The sequence below is a fragment of the Anas acuta genome, chromosome 16, assembly GCF_963932015.1.
Source record: "Anas acuta chromosome 16, bAnaAcu1.1, whole genome shotgun sequence".
NCBI lineage: Eukaryota > Metazoa > Chordata > Aves > Anseriformes > Anatidae > Anas > Anas acuta.
In genome coordinates this window covers 6,713,937-6,731,160 of record NC_088994.1, presented here as the reverse complement: position 1 = coordinate 6,731,160, position 17,224 = coordinate 6,713,937, and the positions used below count along the sequence as shown (strand labels likewise).

Here is a 17,224-nt window from a genome sequence, read left to right as displayed (position 1 = left end):
TGCAAGCAGGGAAGGTACGGGGTGAATTTATGGGGGGAATTTACGGAAAGGACCATGGGCCTCATGCCCCGGATGCCTCCCCACACCTGCTGCATGAGGATTCACAGGACCTGGGCAGCTCAGTCCCTGCCATGGCCCTGAGGCAGCAGTGCTGGGGTGGATCTGACCCCTGTGCCTTCAAGAGGAGCCTGCAACAAGCACAGCAGCGAGCCCCCAGACCTGCAGGCTACAGTGCAGCGCTCCTCCATGCCGCTCTGCCCCGCAGCCACCCTGCCTTCTTTGGTAAAGACTCCAACAATTCCCTTTTTAGGGTCAATAGCACCAGCCTGGGAAGGAGCACTCCCCGCTCCCCCAGCCCACTCCCTGCTGCTGCCGTGGTCCCTCCGAACCCGCTGCCAAGCAACCTCTGAGCCTGTGCTGTGCTTCTGGGGCTAAAGCACGTTCCCAGGCTGCATGCAAACGGCTTTTCAGGACAGCCCTTCCCTGCACCATCAGCCCCCGGCCCCGGCAGTGCAGGGACCCCTCCTGGCGCAGCCCCTCGGGGAGCCCGTGCTGCTCAAGCTGCTTTCCCAGGAGCTCACCTCGCCCCGGCTGGCACGAAGGTATTGCGGTGCTGACTGGGCTCTGCTCGCCTTATTCATACTCCTGGAAAGCTCTCCCTGATGAATCCCAGCTGGGAGGCCTTTTAAAATCTCATTGAATTCTTTATACGCATTTTCTGCAGGGCTGTTGGTGCCTGCACCCGAACCCAACCTTTCTTCTTGGGCATCACCCCTGGGTGTCCCACTGCTGCGGGGGCTCTCCCAGTTATCCCAGTCCCTCCAGTGGCAGCACCTCCAGCACCCCCCCAGCAGCAGTGACGTGCCGAATCCTGCCCCCACCACAAGCTGCAGCGTGGGTCACCCCCGTGAGGACATCGGGGGAGCCGGGCACGGGACGGGTGCCATGCGGCGGCTGCACCAGCTGGGTTGTGTTTGCACCGCTCCCGTCACACGTTGGAGCTCTCCCTTTTCCTTGGGATGATGTCAGAGCCGTGCTGCTCCGCCAGATCCTCCTGCAGCGAGCAGGGAAATGGGCTGGGGGAGGCAGCACGGAGCTGGGGGTGGGGAGGACCCAGCGGGGACACCCCCAGGGCAGCACAGCTCCCTGCCGGCCGCTCTGTCGCATGCTGCCAGTGGGCAGGGGCTGGCACCGTGTCCTCATTTCTTTCCTCTTTGGCTCTTTCCTTTTTTCCTGCTCCCAAATAAAAGCCGGCCACAGCTTGGTGCAGGCTGCGGGGCAGCAGGGGTCCTGGCGTTCCCCGCTCGCCTCCAGACATGAAAGGGATGCGCAGACAGGTTAAACACCGTTGGCTCGCCCCCGCGGCTTTTCACAGCTCCCGTTCCTGTCTGGCATACCAAGACCAGACATTTTCCTGGCAGCTTTTCAGATCCCACCGTGGGTAAAAACCCACCAGAAGGAGCTGGCAGGAAAATGTGATTGAGTGCGGCCTGGAGGGACGGAGAGGATGTGCATCCCACTGCAGGCACCCTCAGGCACCTCTCTGTCTGCACCCACCTCCTGCTTTCCCTTCCACCCATCAGACTCACTGGACAGACAGGTGAACTGTCTTCCTCTTGAAAAAGTGCCCCTTGCCCATGGGTTTTCCCACCTCTTCTGTCCCCACTGCAGTGGTCACGGGGTCCCAAAAGCCCCCAGCCCCCCTGCAACAGCCTGGCCCCTTGCAGCCCAGCTCTGGTGGGGAGCAGCGTGGGGGCCCCAGGGTTTGCTTTAGAGGTTTGGGGGGGCACAGACATTTTTTTGGGTGGATAGAGGAGTGTGCAAAGATATGCGGGCTCTGCAGCAAATGCGGTGCCAGCTCAGAAAGCTCTGCATTTGCCAACCTCTCACAGAGCCCCGCCAGCCCGGTTATCCGGGACACGTCGCCCCGGGTGGCTGCGGGGCCATCTTGGTACGTGGGGCTGGGGACGGGGTGACCCCGACCCACCTGGCCCCTGGGAAGGTGGGACTCATTTCTCTCGCGTCTGCCTGAGTGTGACCGGCCCCGCGCAGGGGTGGCTGCTGAAAGCTTGACAGCTTGTTTGGATGGAAAGCAGGGGGAGAGCGCTTGGCAAGGCGTGCCGGGAGGAGCTGTGTGCCCCCTGCGCTCGGGGAGGGCTCGGTGGGGACGTATCTCACCCCCCAGGCCCCAAATGCTTCCCATCTGGCTGGTACGATGAGCCGCACGAAGCTGCCTTTTGCCTTATTTTGGGATGGTTGCAAAGCCATGAGCCCGCTGGTCTGGCCCGCCTTGGCTCGCCTGCCCCAAATTTCCCCCTGGAGCAGCACCTGAGCAGGGATGCTGCCAGAAACTGCCCTACAGACTGCCTCTGCCCCCACGGAGGGGCCTTAATAGGTCTCCTCCTGATGGACCCAGGGACGGGACACAGGCAAGTCACTGCCACGGGGCTCCCCGGGGCTGAGTGCCTGCAGAAAGCCCTTTTTTTGGCTTTGCTGGAGCACCGAGCGTGGGCGGAGGTAGTGACGGGCACGGGGGAGGACCTGCCTCTGCGTGCATGTGGTCGACATCCCAGCTTGGCTGATAGCGTTTCCCTTCTGCTCCGGCTTTCCTCAAGCCCATAAATAAGGAATAAGGCCCCAGGGAGCACTCAGAGAAACTATTAAATATAATTAAAATAAAACAATAAATAAACACAGAGAGACTGGAGAAATAAACCTCGGCTGTGCAAGCTCCAGCCCCCTGCGCTGCCCATGCTGACAGCCCTGCCGAGCCAGCAGGGCCCTTCCCAAAACCCTGACGGGGTCACAGCACCCACCGGGGGCTGCCTGGGGCTTTCCAGCCCCCCTCGGGATGGCATTTGGGGACAAACCCCGGGGCCTGGTGCCAAGGCTGCAGGGCGAAGGATTCCCAGTGGGGACGATTTTCTCCCCCCAGGCTCCCTGCGGTGTGGAGCGAGAGCGTTTCATTCTCCAAAAAAAAAAAAAAAAAAAAAAAGAAAAAAGGATCAGGATCTCACTGAAGAGGGGTGAAGGAGCTGGGGCCAGGGCGTAAATCCATGGCTGGAGCGGGGCCAGGTGACAGCAGCACGACGCCGGCCGGGAGAGCACTGCCTGCTGCCTCCCCCCGCCGCGGAAGCAGCCGGCTCCTGCCTCCTTCTGCGACTGCAAGCGTCAGGTTGGGTCACCTCGGATTGCCCGAGCTCGCTTTGCTCCTCTCCTTCATCAACACTCAAGCGCCAGATGCTCGGAAAAAAAAAAAAAAAACGTGCCCGTGAATCCCCCCTGGCCCCCGCCTGCGGCTCGGAGCAGCCCCCAGCCCCCAGCCCCGACCGAGGGAGAAGGCGGCCAAGGCCGGCAGCTCGTAAAGCAGCCCCGCGCTGAAACGGCTCCTCCGGCCCCGCGAGCAGAAGGAGCCCGGGATGGAGCAGCTCGGAGAGGGCTGAGCTCAGCACCCCCGGTCCCCGCACGCACCCGGCTGCTGCTTTCAGAGGGCGATGGGGGTGAAGGTGCCCCCCAGGGGTCTGCTCGCCATTCAAGAGCGAAACCCGAAGGGATTCCCATAGCGGGACGCAGGCAGAAGGGCTTTTTGAGGGTGACCCCGACAGTTCCCTGATCCCATTCCACCCCACCACGTTTGGTAGGGGCGCTCACCCACCCGGCTGGGTCTCGTGCCTGCTGTAGGGTGGCATTTCTCCCCCCCCCGGGGCCACGCACAGCTGCTTGCCCTACGTGCGGGAGCTGCAGCTGCTCTCCACCCCCTCTCTGATGGCTTATCCAGGGATGGAGACAGAGCAGTGCTGGAGAGGGGAAAAAGCAAAAAAAAATCCAACCCCGAGTTACAGAATCTGCTTTTCAGCAGGGCCGGAGCGCGGCAGCAGCGAGGTCAGAGGCAGGCAGGGTGCTGGTGCCGGGGGTCCCAGCCCCCAGGGGGCCTGCACAACCCCGCAAGCCCCCCGCTCCCACTGAGCTTTCTCATTCCTTGCCAAAATCACCCCGCAGCGTGTCAGCACGCTGTCATTTCAGGAATCTCATTTCGGAGAGGCTTTTTTTCCGCCCCCCCTCCTCTCCTTTTTTCCCCTCAGACACAAACCAGAGACAGAGCCGTTTTATGGGGTGTGAGGGCAGGGCTACCACGCATCCGGCCTTCCCCTGCGCTCACCCCAAAACGATGCCGGCGTGGAACCGGAGGCCTTTGGCTGCTTGTGGGGATGTTCCTGGTTAGCAGCGTACACGGGGCCACGCGTACACATGTATACACGAGCAGGGAACCCCACAGCTGCCCCATACAGAGAGATGAGGGAAGCAGGGCCAAGGAAATGGGACTTGGGGCCCCCAGCGCCATGCAAGCCTCGGAGGAGGGGGTGCTTCATCTTCCCTCCACTTCATTATTTTATGGACTGAAATCCTCCTCCCAGAGGAGCACTGCTCCTTCATAAAACCCTAGTGAGGAGCTCAGCCTCCTCTTTGCTCCTGTTACCCCAAACCTGCTCCTCTGGGGCCGAGCCCCCTGCATTCCTCTCCTTTTTATTCCTGTTGACCGCCCAGACCCCTACCTGCCCCCAAATCGGGACGGGTGATGAAGGACAAGCCCTGGCCTGGATCCCTGGGGCCCTGCTCAGCCACCCCAACCTCACGGGGTGACTCCTCCAGGTGCCTCCTGCAATTTTCTGGGGAGAGCAGAGGGGAAGGGAGGTCACAGCTCCCCTTGTCCACGTGCAGAACCGAAGCGACGAGCAGGAGAATTCGCTGGCTTCAGTGGCTGATGCTTTTTTTGCTGATGCTTTGCTGCAGAAGCCTGCAGAGCTGCCGTGCTCCAAGCCAGGAGGGGAGAGAAGTCCAGGTGACCTCCAGATGATGCTTGCATCGCAGCGCTGCCAGCTCTCAGCAGGGAGGTGCTGGGGGGAGGAATAACCAGCTGCCCTCCCCGCCGGGGAGCAGACCTGAGCCACCCGACCTTTCCAAAACGCTTGGCCTGGGAAGCAAGGATAATCTGCTCACACCACTGGGGGATTAAAACCCTCTGCTGGTCTTTTAAACCATCCACCTGCAGCCCTGCAGAGGGGGTTTCTGAGCCAGGGGCTCTGGGCAGGCAGAATTTGCCTAAAAAGGGCTGAGAAAAGCGAGCTGTGATGCTCCTGGGAGAGAGGCAGGGTGCCAAGGGGCTCCAGTCCTGCTGCTCCGTCTGCGTCTGTGCAGAGCCAGCCCTGTCCTCCCCTACCCCCCGGCAGGTTGGGCACCTCCAGGCGTGGGGCCAGGAGCAGCCCCCCCAGCCCCAGCCCATCTGGAGCCCAGCCTTGCAGGCGCACAAGAGTTTGTTTAAGAGTTCACCGGAGTCTGAAGGGAGAGCTCGTCTCGGGCGCGCCCTGTGATGCTTTTCCATCCTAACTCACATCAAATCATCGCTGGACATTTATTGTTTCTGGGCACGCTCCAGTTCCTCCAGGAGATAGCAATCAGAGGGCCCCTCTCCTCCTTTTCCTCCCGCTGTCCTCAGGCTCAGCCCCATCCCCTACAATTCCCATCCAAACTCAACACCCCCAAAGCCCCAGGCAGGGCTGGATCAGGCCCTAGAGGGGCAAGGGCTGCACGTACCCCGAGGGAGGAGGAATCACCAAGTCCAGAGAGCACGGAGCTCGTTCCACGTGGTGGCAATAGGACTGGGAAGGGCTGGTGGGAGCAGAGCACTGCAGCCTGGGGAGGAACCACGAGATGCAGCTGCCCTCCCGACCCTGCGCCAGGCATGAGGGAGGAGGCGAGGGGCTGCAGGAGGGTGATGGGCTCCACCTTTGCACCAGGATTCCTGCTGGCCAGTGGTTGATGCTCCCTGCTGCCACTGGAAAGCTGCTGCAGCCTCAGGGTAACGCTTTCAGCACAAGTCCTGGGAGTTTTTCACTCCAAATTTATGTTCCAAGGCTAATTTCTCACTATTCATTTAGGGAGTCTGCCTTTCCGTGGGTGTAAATTGGTGGACTTCTGCTGCCTGCACTGATTTATATCAGATGAGATGCTGACCCCAAATTTGCAGTTTGCACAAGCGTTCCTGCCAACAAAACTTAAAGTATTCACAGAAAGCGAACCCAGGAGGCACATGAACACGGTCCAAACAAATCTAATTAAAGCTTTCATGCAGAAAATTCTTCCTTGCTATCCAACAGGAATCCATACAATGATACTTGTCCTCACCTCACTGGGGTTAAGGCCGGTTCGGATGCCCAGGGTAACCAATATTTGCGCCGTGAAATCAGGCTGAGCACTCAGCAGCCATCCAGGCATTTATCTCTGGACCCCTCGGAGCTCCTTTGTTCCCACTCTGCATCTTCCATCCTTACAGCATCTTTTTGGATGGCCCTTGGGAGCACTTTTGGATGGGAGAAACAGGCACCGTACATGTTTTTTAGGGTCCTAAGTAGGGTTAGGCTTAGTGTTACGGTTAGGGCTGCTTGGAAAGAGCAAAGACGCAGAGTTCTGTGTCCTGTGGGGTTGTGTAAAGGCTCCCCAGGGGAGTTCAGGTGTACCCAGAGGCTTCTGTTGGGGACATTTTTTGATGGGAGAAAGTGGTGCTGTAAAGGAGCTCAGCTCCTAATTCAGCCCAACCCAGCTGGGGTGCTGCTGCCTGGGCTGCTTTGGGAAAACTTCTAAGGAGCAGATCCTGGCAGGGGCTGAAGGGCTGGAGGTGCTGCGTGTCCCTGCCACAGCAAGGCACCTGGCCATGCAGCAGCTCGAGGAGCAGCCTGGCAGCTCCACGGGGCCCCAGCTGGCTCCCAAAATGTGGTCAGGGCTGCTCAGACACCAGCAGGCTGCAGAGAGCTGGTGCCACACGCACAGGGCTGCCTGCTCGGCTGGGGGCAGCTGGCACCGTGCAAGGGAATTCAAGCCCTCCCCCTGGGCAGATCCTTCTGGTTTTCTTCACCGATCACTCAATCGGAGCAGCCCCCCGCAGCTGGAACATCACCGGGAGTGCTTTGGTGCTACAGAAACGGGGCACAGACCTGGACAGATTTGCAAATGCAAGTCAAAACTAAGCAGTGCCAGCCACAGCCAGGCAGGAGGGAGCTGCCAGGAGGCAGGCAGGGCTGGGCAGCCACCAAAGCTACCCACGAGGAGAGAACCCAGCCTGTCAGCTTCCCCTTTACCCATATATATATATATATGGTTGCATGTATATTTATATGTATTTATAGACACAGCATCCCTGTTTACTGCCTCGTTTCCCAAACTGATAATGGTGCCAGGGCATGCAGCACCCTGTACCCTCACCACCCCAGCCCACTGAAATCCAAGAACTGGAGGCAATAAATCCGAGGCTGGTCTAAGTCTCTTCTTTCCCCACTTGCTCTACTTCTTCCTGTCTCTCTCCCCCTTGCTTTAGCAGGGAATCATCCCACTCTTCTTCCTCACTGCCCCTCTAATAAGCTAAAGAAGACAAACTATGCCCCAAGCCCCGAGCCACCTCATTTCATCTGCCCCCCTCAAAGCCCTGTGTTCTCCTGCAGGATTGCAGCAGGATGCCCCTGCAGGCATTTTCCAAGACAGGAGAAGCTTCAGACCAGCAAAAATGTACAGAATTTAGCTTATTCTCTTCCCTTACCTTTCAGTGACCTTCGTGGAGCCGTAGACAGGCAGCACCTTCCCTCGCTCCCCATCCAGCCCCAGCCCCGAGCCTGCTGGGGAAGAAGCCAAAGGAATGCAGAGAGAAAGAGTGGGGAGCCCGGGATGGGGAAGCCGAGATGCCAGGGTGGGCACTGCTGCCTGGTTTGTGGTGGGAGCCGGGAGCATTGTGCTCACAGGGCCATGAATTCTTGCTCTTTGGGCACACAAAGCTGCCGAGGGAGCCTGGTTGCTCACGGGGACACCCAAGTTTTAGGTTTGCATTCACTGTGTTCACCTGGGCCACAGCAGGGATGGAGATATCCAAGGAAAGGTCTGAAACAGATGGCTCGTCCCCAGCAGTTCCTCTGTGTCCCGCTCCTTCCCTCCATCACACCGCCAAGGAATCACTCCGGGCTACAGACCTTCCCCTGCGGGCAGCCAGACCTACCTGGGTATTGCGGGGCAGAAAACCAGCCTAGACCAGATAGGTCTGGGGGAAGAAACAAGCATCCCTAGGGATGGGCCTTGAAATGGTGAAGGAGACACTCCCTGAGCCACCGCTGCTCTGGCTGGGGATGGGGTCTGGGGGCTGCAGAGCCCAGGGCAGGGCCACCAAGGGATGGATGCTCCAGGGCAGGGTTAAGGCTCCTTATGGCAGGCACCACCAGCATCTTCCATACATCACATCCAGACTCAAAGCCCTCAGTGGCACTGGGTACACCGTGAAAGGATCCCCCAGGACCTTGGGGCTCCTGCGTCCCCTCCACAAGGCTCAGCTGCCCAGAACCTGGTGCTCCCCCGGGCCCCCTGCAGCAGCGGGGGAGGCCCAGCAGGACACGAGCACTGCTGTCCTCTCCAAGCATTTTACAAGCATGGCAAAAGAATGAAGGCAGGAGAGCTGTAAACAAGCTAATTTGAGCATCTCCCCAGGGCCTTGTCAAGTCAGCCTCAGCTATGGTCAACACCTCATGTCAGCCAGAGACCAGCAAGGCCAGGCTGCCTCGGGGACCCTCGTGCTAATTGCTGTCAGGTGCTTCAGCAAGAGGTGGAAGAAAAGCAAGGAGAACATCCCCCCCTCCCTCCCTCCCTCCCTCCCTCATTCCCACCCAGATCCCTCGCAAAGTTCTCTCAGCTGGCTCCTGGCTCTGCTCTCCTGCATACCCTTCGCCACGGGATGCTGATATCAAGCCTACACAGCATGTGTTTCTAAGGAGTCGTGTTTAACGCAGCAGAAAAATATGCTTTCACCCCCCAAATTGAAGTTACATCAGGGCCAAAAGCATGAAAAGTGTTTGTCAAATCGACCGAGATTATTAAGTTTTCAGGGATCATTTCCTGCCCAGGTCTCTTCTCCCCTGCTCCCCTTGTCTCCCTCCCCTTGTCTCCCAGAGCTGGAGCCTTGCTCCGAGCCAGCGACCCACCTGTTTCTAAACCAAAAGCTTCTGCTGGGAAGTGTGGCACAGGAGACGAGGAATTCAATGGAAAAAGTACAAGGTCAGGATGGAGCCGTGCCAGGGTTGCAGACTGCAGCTACAGCTGGGAGCAGACTTCCAGAAAACGGCCCATCCTTCCTGGGGACCATCCTCAGATGTCCCAGAGATGAAGCATCAAACACAGCTTGCCAAGGAGCCCTGCTATGGCCTGGGAGCCCAAGCACCATGGAAGAAGCAATGGCAAACCCCGATGAAAAAGGGGAAAAAATGAGAGCCTGGTTTGCAAGTGGGAAGGAGGAGGAAGTTAGACAGACAAGCATCGGGTCTGTGACAAACTGTGCCACCAAGATGTCAAGCAGGGAATGAAACAAAGAGGCAGTGATGAACCTGGCAAAGCCACCGTACAGCCAGCAGCAGATGTATTCAATTAGCCCAAGAGCCAATATCCAACCAAACACCAACCTAGCCAGCAAAAAATAGACAATAGACCACTTGTTCCATCAAACAGCTGAGTTAATAGCAAAAACGTGCAGGGAGTGAGCGAGCAGCCAAAAACCCACGCCAGCCACTCAATAAGTCAATTAACCAAAGACCCACATAATCAGCCACTTAAGTAGAGCTGAGCAAATAACTCGCAGTGAGTTATTTATCCACTGAATTTAGCCCCTGGTTTTGCTTGGGCCATCTCTGTGAGCACGTCAAGTCCCTCCAATTGATTTTCAATTAATCTCCTTTTGGCTGGTTCGCTCTGCGCGTGGCTGGCCAGAAGTTAACATTCGAGCAGCACTTGTTGTCTGTGATTGCCCAGCAAGATTACATGCTGCTCTCTCTGGTCTCAGATTAGGTAAACACGGCTTGGCCGGTGATTTCCAGCCCCCAAAATGCTCAGACTAGAATGCTGTTAATCAGCCGGGACACAGCAATCACGGTATTCAAAGGCAGAGCTCAGCAAGCTGCTCGTGAGCTCTCCAAGATGCTCATCTAACTAGTCCTAGAGGAAGGCCGGTGGTGCTGCTCCAGCAGCAGTGGGAAGCTGTCTCCTGCCTTCACACCCCTCTGAGAAGTGCCTCTGCTCTGCTGTGGGGCCATGGCCAGGCCGCTCTGCCCTTTGCAGCAAGGGCTGGGGACGTCACAAGGCCCTGACTACTGCCAGAAGGTTAAAATAAGAACAGCAACAACAGGAGCCTGACCGTCCGAGCAGGAGCTTCTCAGGGGAGGCCGTGCTGCCCATCCCAGCAGCCTGAGGAAGGGGCTTCGTGGTGGCTGCTGTCACCACTGCCCCACTGAGCCCTTCCCCACCTGCCGTCAAGAGGCCTTGCACCTTCTCCAGCCAAACCCGAGCCTACACAGGGCCCTTGCTGCCACGGGGCCACGCCAGGAGCAGGTTTGGCACAGCACGTGGAGCCAGGCCCTGCCCTGCCACGGCCATTCCTACTACAGAGGATGGGGAACGTCCCATTCCTGGCCTTCCTTGCCCCAAGTTGGCCAAGAAAAGCAGCCAAACACAGAGGCGGGCCGGGCCAGCTCCGAGCACGGCCCTGCGCGGCTGAAGGAGCCGCATGTGAAATTCCTCTCCTCCCGGGGCTGCCGCGAGCGCTTCACATCCAGCCCTGGCCGGGGAGGAGGCAATGTGCTGCCGTCTCGGCGCTGCCAAACCACATTGTCAACTGCTTTGCTGCTGCCTGTGAATCCTAATCCCGCAGGCAATATATAACCAGCGGGAACAACACCGTCTCTGGAGCGCCAAGCGGGACATCAGAGGAGTGCTCCCATCCCCTGCCTCGCCGCGGGGCGGTCGCAGGGGCTGTCAGCTTAGCGCTAACAGCACTTAGCTCGCTGCGGCAGCCAGCTGAAGCAAGTGATCCTTACTTGCCCTCACGTCCTAACGAATTGTGTCTGGTTCCTCGCCCCGCTCCGCGAGCGCAGAGCGGCAAGGTGCCGCTCGCAGCCCGAGCCGTGCTGATTTTGTGCTCGGGGGCTGGGCAGAAATTGCCTTTGGAAATGATTTTTTCATTTTTGTTACCTTCAGAAACCTGGCCCGTGGTTTTCATCCAGATAGCCTCTCCTCCAGCTCCCACCGCTGATTGAGTTTGGAGCTCGGCTTTCAAAGAGGACTGACCTCTCCAAAGCCAAGCTCGGCTGTGAGTGTTGAGCTTCAGTCTCAAGACCAAACAAAACCACCGATTTCACATTATTTCAATACCGAGCTATAAATCAGCTCAGCCTTGGCTTGACTCGAGGCCAAGGCCTGACTGAAAGGTTCACGAACCTTAAGGAATCCTTTGACGAGCTTGATCTGAGATTCAAATTTGTAATGAAACCCCCAAACAGTGAAGTTCTGCTGGTCTCACATAATTCCAGGTTTTGTTGTGAACATTTCATGCAGCTCTTGGGACACAGTTACACCAACATAAACCCAGTTACTCCTTTAAAAAAAGAAAAATAAAATCAATAGGGCTGGCCTGGATTCATGCCGGTGCAAGAGCAATCAACCCAGCCCAGAAAAAAAAGGTTATTTTTATTCCTTGGCTTCTGTTTTCCTAGAATCCACCCAATAAAAGTTCCCAGCCTCAGTCCAGACTGTAGAAATGCAAATGCCAGTAGAGCATAAACCCTAGCATATGTCTGGAGGAATTTGTGTAAATCAACAGGGTTACTCCATCTGTGGGAGGCTGCTCTGTCTCACGTGCAAATCGATCAAGTTAAACAAAAACCAAGGGGAGCCCAAGGACCCGTCTGCAGCTGGGGTCAGGGCTCCTCCCAGACCCCGTTTGCTGTTCAAATATTCAAGCGCTTCGAGGGGCTTCGCTGAAAATGGCCATTTTCTGGGCTGGTGTGCTTGCTGAAGGGCAGAAAAACCATCACCTCCAAACCCAGAGCAGACAACGGGCCACGGAGATCCCACGGCCCCATCCCTGCTGGCCCTGGTGGGGAGGTGCTGGGCTCTCCGGAGCTCGGGTCAGGCTTTTCTCAACCCATTTCTCACAGAGTCCCAGCTCACAGCAAGCAGCCGAGTTTGTGCTCTGGAAGGGAAACGCTGCAAGGCTCAGGGGATGCGGATCTCCACCCTCGCGATCAAGGATGCACGCCGGAGCAGCGCTTGGCCTGGCACCAGTTACGGCTCCTTTCTATGCCAAGCATGTCCCACAGTAGGACAGCGAACAGCAGGAATTCCCTGGATTTACTTCTTTTGAAAAGCCTCTTCTTGCAGAGGCTGGAGACCTGGCAGGAAGCTGGAGCTGTTTATTTCCCCGTGGCAGCCCCAGAGGTGTAGCACAACCAAACACTCTTGCTTGCCTGCTCCCCATCTGCACCGCAGTGCTGGCAGGCAGCTCTCCTCTCACAGCTCCTTTTCGTACCCAGTACTTTTTGTACTGCCTTTCCGAGGCTTATCACAGCCTGCCACATCCCCCTGCCCTTGCTTCAGCCCCATACCTGCTCCCAGGGGCTGGGGTACTTTGATGCATGCTCCCCTCCATGCACTGGGAAGGGAGGTCCTAAAAAGCAGCCTGGGCATTGCTTCGGCAGTCACCTTCCTGCTGGAAGACCTCTGGTTTTCCATGCTAGGCTCTTCAGAGGTGTTAAGAGTGATTTCCTCACTCCCTGGCAGCACCTTGCTGCCCATCCGGTGCAGATGGGCTGAGATTTGATTTTGTATTTTAAGCATTTGCTCAGAAAAAAAAAAAACCTTCAACGCTCCTTGGTCCAAGTGACTCCAGGTCACGGCTGTCATTTGTGCCCATCCCAGAGGGGCTGGAGATGTGACTGCTTGGGGGGCTCTTGGTGCAAGTAATATATATATATATATATATATTTTTTTTAGAAAAAAAGCACAGCAGTAACAAAATATTCTCTTGTCCTACCGGTAGTGAAGCCCAGGAGGAAGATGTGTGAGCAGGCAGAAGTCACAGCACTACCAGGGAGCAGCACGACTGCGTTACCCCACGGGGCAAGGGCCAGAGGTGACCCCGCACGAGGGGTCCCAGCACCAGCAGGGCACAGCACCAAGCAGGATTCAGAGCTGGGGCTGAGCTCAAATAGAGCTTGGGGCCAGGGCAGGGGTGTGGGTCGGGGCCCAGGTGAGGCTGGCCGAGACAATTAACGTCATTAAGATGCATCTGAAGGAGCATTCAGGGCACCTGGCGGATGTAGGTACAGCACCGATGTACCTGGGGGAGGCTAGCCCAGGTGGTTTAGAAGCACCAAACATTTTTGTGTCCATCTCCCCCTCCCTGGCACACGGCACACGGCACAGAAGAAAGTCAGGGCTCCCAGGGATCCCTCCTGTGTGGTGATGCTGGGGGTGGATTTATGGGTCTGCTGCCCTCTGGGAGCCTTTGCTCACAGCCCCCACTTCCAAGGAGGGACTCCAGGTCGAATGCCTTGCAGCAGACACCAGGATTTGGCCCCTGAGCGCTGCGCATGAGCGGGGAGAGCCCATTTGGGAATACCGAGCTATTCAAACTGGATCTGAGCTACATTTTATCTCATTGGAATGGGTTCGGAGGTGATGTAAGCACTCAGTGTGCTCGTACGCTTGGGATCGGGATGAGATGCTGTTTATCATGAGCTGACAAGTCAAGGAAGGATGCAGGGAAACGATCTGGGACTTCCCAAGCAGGCCGTGCTGGAGCTGTGGGCTGAGACGTGACTGGAAGCTGCGAGGATTGATGGCCCCGGTGCTGCTGTACGAGGCGCGAATGAATGAAATTCTGTTCCCCTTACAAAGGAATGCCATTAATTCAAGGGGAGGTAGGCCAGATTTTTCTCCAATGTGATGAAAGCAGAATTTGGCCCTTGATCTCGCAAAGAAAACGCCTGTCTAGCAAGTTTTGAGGCGCTTCTTTCCATTTCTCTTTTTATTTGATTACATTTTCCCCTACAGAAACCCTTTTTTTTTTTTTTTTTTTCCAGTACATGCAGAGAGGAAGGAAGGGAGAGAAGGGCAGGAGACCAGAGGGAAGGGGAAGGTGACGAGCCAAAGGGAGATGTACCCCGGGGAGGAGAAGCCTCTCCCCTCCAGGGAGATGCTAGGTGCAAAGCCCTGGGCTGGGAGGTCTCCAGACCCCTTTGGCTGGAAGTCATAAGCAAACCCCTGGTGTGACTGAAACTGCTCCATCTGCTTGGTGCAGACAGGAATTTGGGGCAGGAGGGGCCCGGCGGGTCCGTGTTTGCTCACATTCCTCTTTGGGAAGTTTCGGGATGGAAGAAACTGGGGGAAGCAGGGGATGGAGGTGCCTGCAGGGCCACACGCTCCCTTGGCTCATGCTGGTCTGGGAGGCAGTGCCACGGAGTAGAGGAGCCTGGGCTGGGGTCCCCGCTCCCTGGCTGTGCCAAAGGGGCTGTGCCATCCCCTGAAAGGCAGCGGGGAGCAGTGCCCTCGCTGAGGTCCTGCAGGCCCCCAGATACGATGGGTCCTGCACCCCGTGTGCATCCATTGCACACAGATGAGGTGCTGGAGGTGCCAGCTTGGGGCTCAGGGCTTCAGTCCCCATGAGTGGTTCCTGCTCAAGCTCTCTGACCTGTGGCTTCACCTTCCATCACTTTAGGGAACTTCACCTAATTCCCTAAATGAGCCAGCTGTGCCTTTCCTTTCGGAGCAGCTGGCACGGAGATGCTTTGCTGTGCATCACCCAGAGCAGGGGCAGACCCTGGGCGCCCTGCTGAGGCACACCAAAAGCCATGGAGCATCGCGTTGGGCATCCCAGTCCTGCTGGGGGCTGCTTCTCCCCACCAGCAGGGCACAGTGGTACAGCAATGTACAAGCAGAAGTAGCAGATGCATGTAAAAGAAAAAAAAAAAAAAAAGGAGAAGAGGCAATAATCCAGAATTTTGCTGATATAAACACAATACCAGCACTGAACAAAACTGGAAGGAGGCAAAAACATCCCAAAGACATAAAACATCAGGCCCCCTGGAGAACCTCCAGGCTACATGCGCCGAAATCTGTCAGCCTCTGAGAAATGAGCGCTTAACCCCTTTTCAATCTCTTTGGCAGTCCAGTGGCTGAAGATTTATGTTGGGCTGTGGGTGAGGGATGTTCCCCAGCACGTCCTGCCCCCTTAGATAAGGGTGAGAACGCACCAGGCGCCGGCTGAGTGCCCCGGTCCCATCCTGGTGGGACACCAGGTTCCTATTTATGTTCCTGCAGCTCTCCCCATTGCACGTAGCCGCACCCCTGTGCCGTCCTCTGCACCCAGCAAGGTGCTGGAGGCAGCGGGACCTCACGATCCGGGTGCTGCTCCTTCCCCACCCCTAATTGCGGAGGTGCTGCGGGGACCGGTGGGACCCTGGGGTCAGGCTGAGCTCCACCGGCCAGCCCTGCTCCGGAGCCGGCGCTGATGCATTCTGACAGGCCTTCAGCACACCTGCTACTTTGGGGGATTTTTCTCTTCGGCCAGGGCGTGCTGACAGGGGCAGACATCACTCGAGGGTGTTGAGGAGGGAGCTCTCCGAGGAGGTGTCAGGGAGGATTTTTGCCGGCTGCCTGCCCGGCGGCGAGCGGTGGCAGCGGGGCACGGCACGGCTCTCGTGGCGCAGTTGTAGGGCCCTGCCCAGCTCACTTTTCCCAGCTTCTGTTACGAGCCCTGACCGTGTTCTTTTTAACGGCACTTTAAAGCCAATTAGTAGCTTTAATTTATGGAGACCACACACATGCCCAACCCTTGTGTTTACGCTGGATGACTTCCATCCTGGAGAATTTCTTGGCTTTCTGTCCATCCCCGGGATGCTTCCAGGACTCCGCCCTCCCCTGCCCAGCCCTGTGGCCCCAGGGGAGCCGAGCAGGACTCACGGCCAAGGGATCAAGAGGGGAATGGAGCTACCTCGCTTCCCACCCTCCTCCCCCCCATCACCCAGGGAAGCATCCCGAGCTGAGCAGGGATCGTGCTCCTGGCACAGGGAGGGACGGGGGGGCTGGGATACTTGGAGTTAAGCCAGAAAGACCCAGATTTGGTTCTGCTCCATGGCTGCAGCACCCAGAAAGGCAAAATTCTGTGTCAGCACCAAGCTTCATGGGCCGAGATGGGGCACCCTGGCAGGTCTAGTGGCCTGGATGGATTTCCTCCAGATGGACAGAGGAAAACAAAACTATCCACGCCGTAGCTCTCCTGCTGGGCTCATCATTGGGGTGAGGCTGTGCAGGGAGGGCAGGTCTGAACCACACCAGCTGGGCACGGCACAGCAGCCTGGGCTTCAGCAGGGAGCCCAGTGAGGGCTGGAAGATGTTTCTCAGCCTGGGAGCCACCGTTTCATCCCAGGCTGCTGCAGAGCTCCCCTTGGAAGGTGCCTGGTGGAGGGATGCAGAGCCACGCTGGCCGGATCTCCCCGCGAGCTTCCAGACACGTTACATGTCGAGCTGCTGCTCTGCAGCAGTGGGAACCGAAGGCTGTTCTCAGCCTCCTTCCCTCTCCAGGCACCACCCGCGCTCCCCTTGGCAGCGTTCACTTGACCCACGTGTCTAGGGAGCAGCCAGCGATTCGGGAGGCGAGGAAGATGCTCGCTGTCTCCCCACGCTGCTCCCCTGCCTCTCCAGGAGGTTTTCTCCAGGGCAGCACGGTGGGACCACATCGGGAGGGCTGGAACCGACAGCACTGCTCACCCAGAGCCTCCGTCCGTGCTCCCACCTGCAGCAGGCAGGACAGAAACGTGCCTGGCCCGGGAACCCATCACCACCCCGAGGCAGCTCAGCTCTGCCTTGCCTCCTGCCTCTCTCTGCTCCAACGCCTGGGTGCTCGCTTGCACCAAGCCTGCTTCTCACCACAGCTGCTCCTCCAAAAAGCTGCGAGATCCCAAACCTGCTCAGGGCTCCTCCATCCAGTCCAGTCCCTACACCCACACCAGCCCGCCCCCAGCTCAGGAGGACAAGGGGATGCTCCATGTAGGCTGCCCATTATCAGATGTTGATGCTGTGTCGTTTTGTGGGATTTACCTGCCTGCAGCCCACCCCATACCGTTATTTTAGGCAGATTTCAGCTGTTTTATTGCATGTGCTCCTCGCGACCAAAGCCTGCTCACGGCCTCCCTGGCGTCGGGCTGGAGGAACACCGCCAGCCCCAGCTTTACGCCAAGGTTAGCCGAGCAGAGCCGGCCCCATGTGTGCTAATTGCTCGCAGGCTCATTACTGCCCTTCCTGCTTTTTGCTGTTTCCTTGGCCAGGCTGGAAGCCGGGTCCCAAGCAGGGAAAGCGCTGCAGGAATTGG

The 17,224-nt window shown here is 57.7% G+C and overlaps 1 long non-coding RNA gene across 4 annotated transcripts; it reads right to left on the bottom strand.

Moving 5' to 3' along the window:
- Window positions 1–3,897: 3,897 nt before the first annotated feature.
- Window positions 3,898–13,036, bottom strand: LOC137865535 (uncharacterized). 4 transcript variants are annotated; one of them, XR_011101969.1, is made up of 4 exons: window positions 12,887–13,036; window positions 11,293–11,449; window positions 7,589–7,661; window positions 3,898–6,989 (listed from the first exon to the last, which is right to left on the bottom strand). It is a non-coding gene; the product is annotated as an uncharacterized lncRNA (long non-coding RNA). The 4 variants fall into 4 exon arrangements; XR_011101968.1 differs by lacking the exon at window positions 11,293–11,449 and adding an exon at window positions 9,012–9,231; XR_011101966.1 differs by lacking the exon at window positions 11,293–11,449 and having other exon boundaries at window positions 7,589–7,664.
- Between the last annotated feature and the right edge of the window lie 4,188 nt (window positions 13,037–17,224).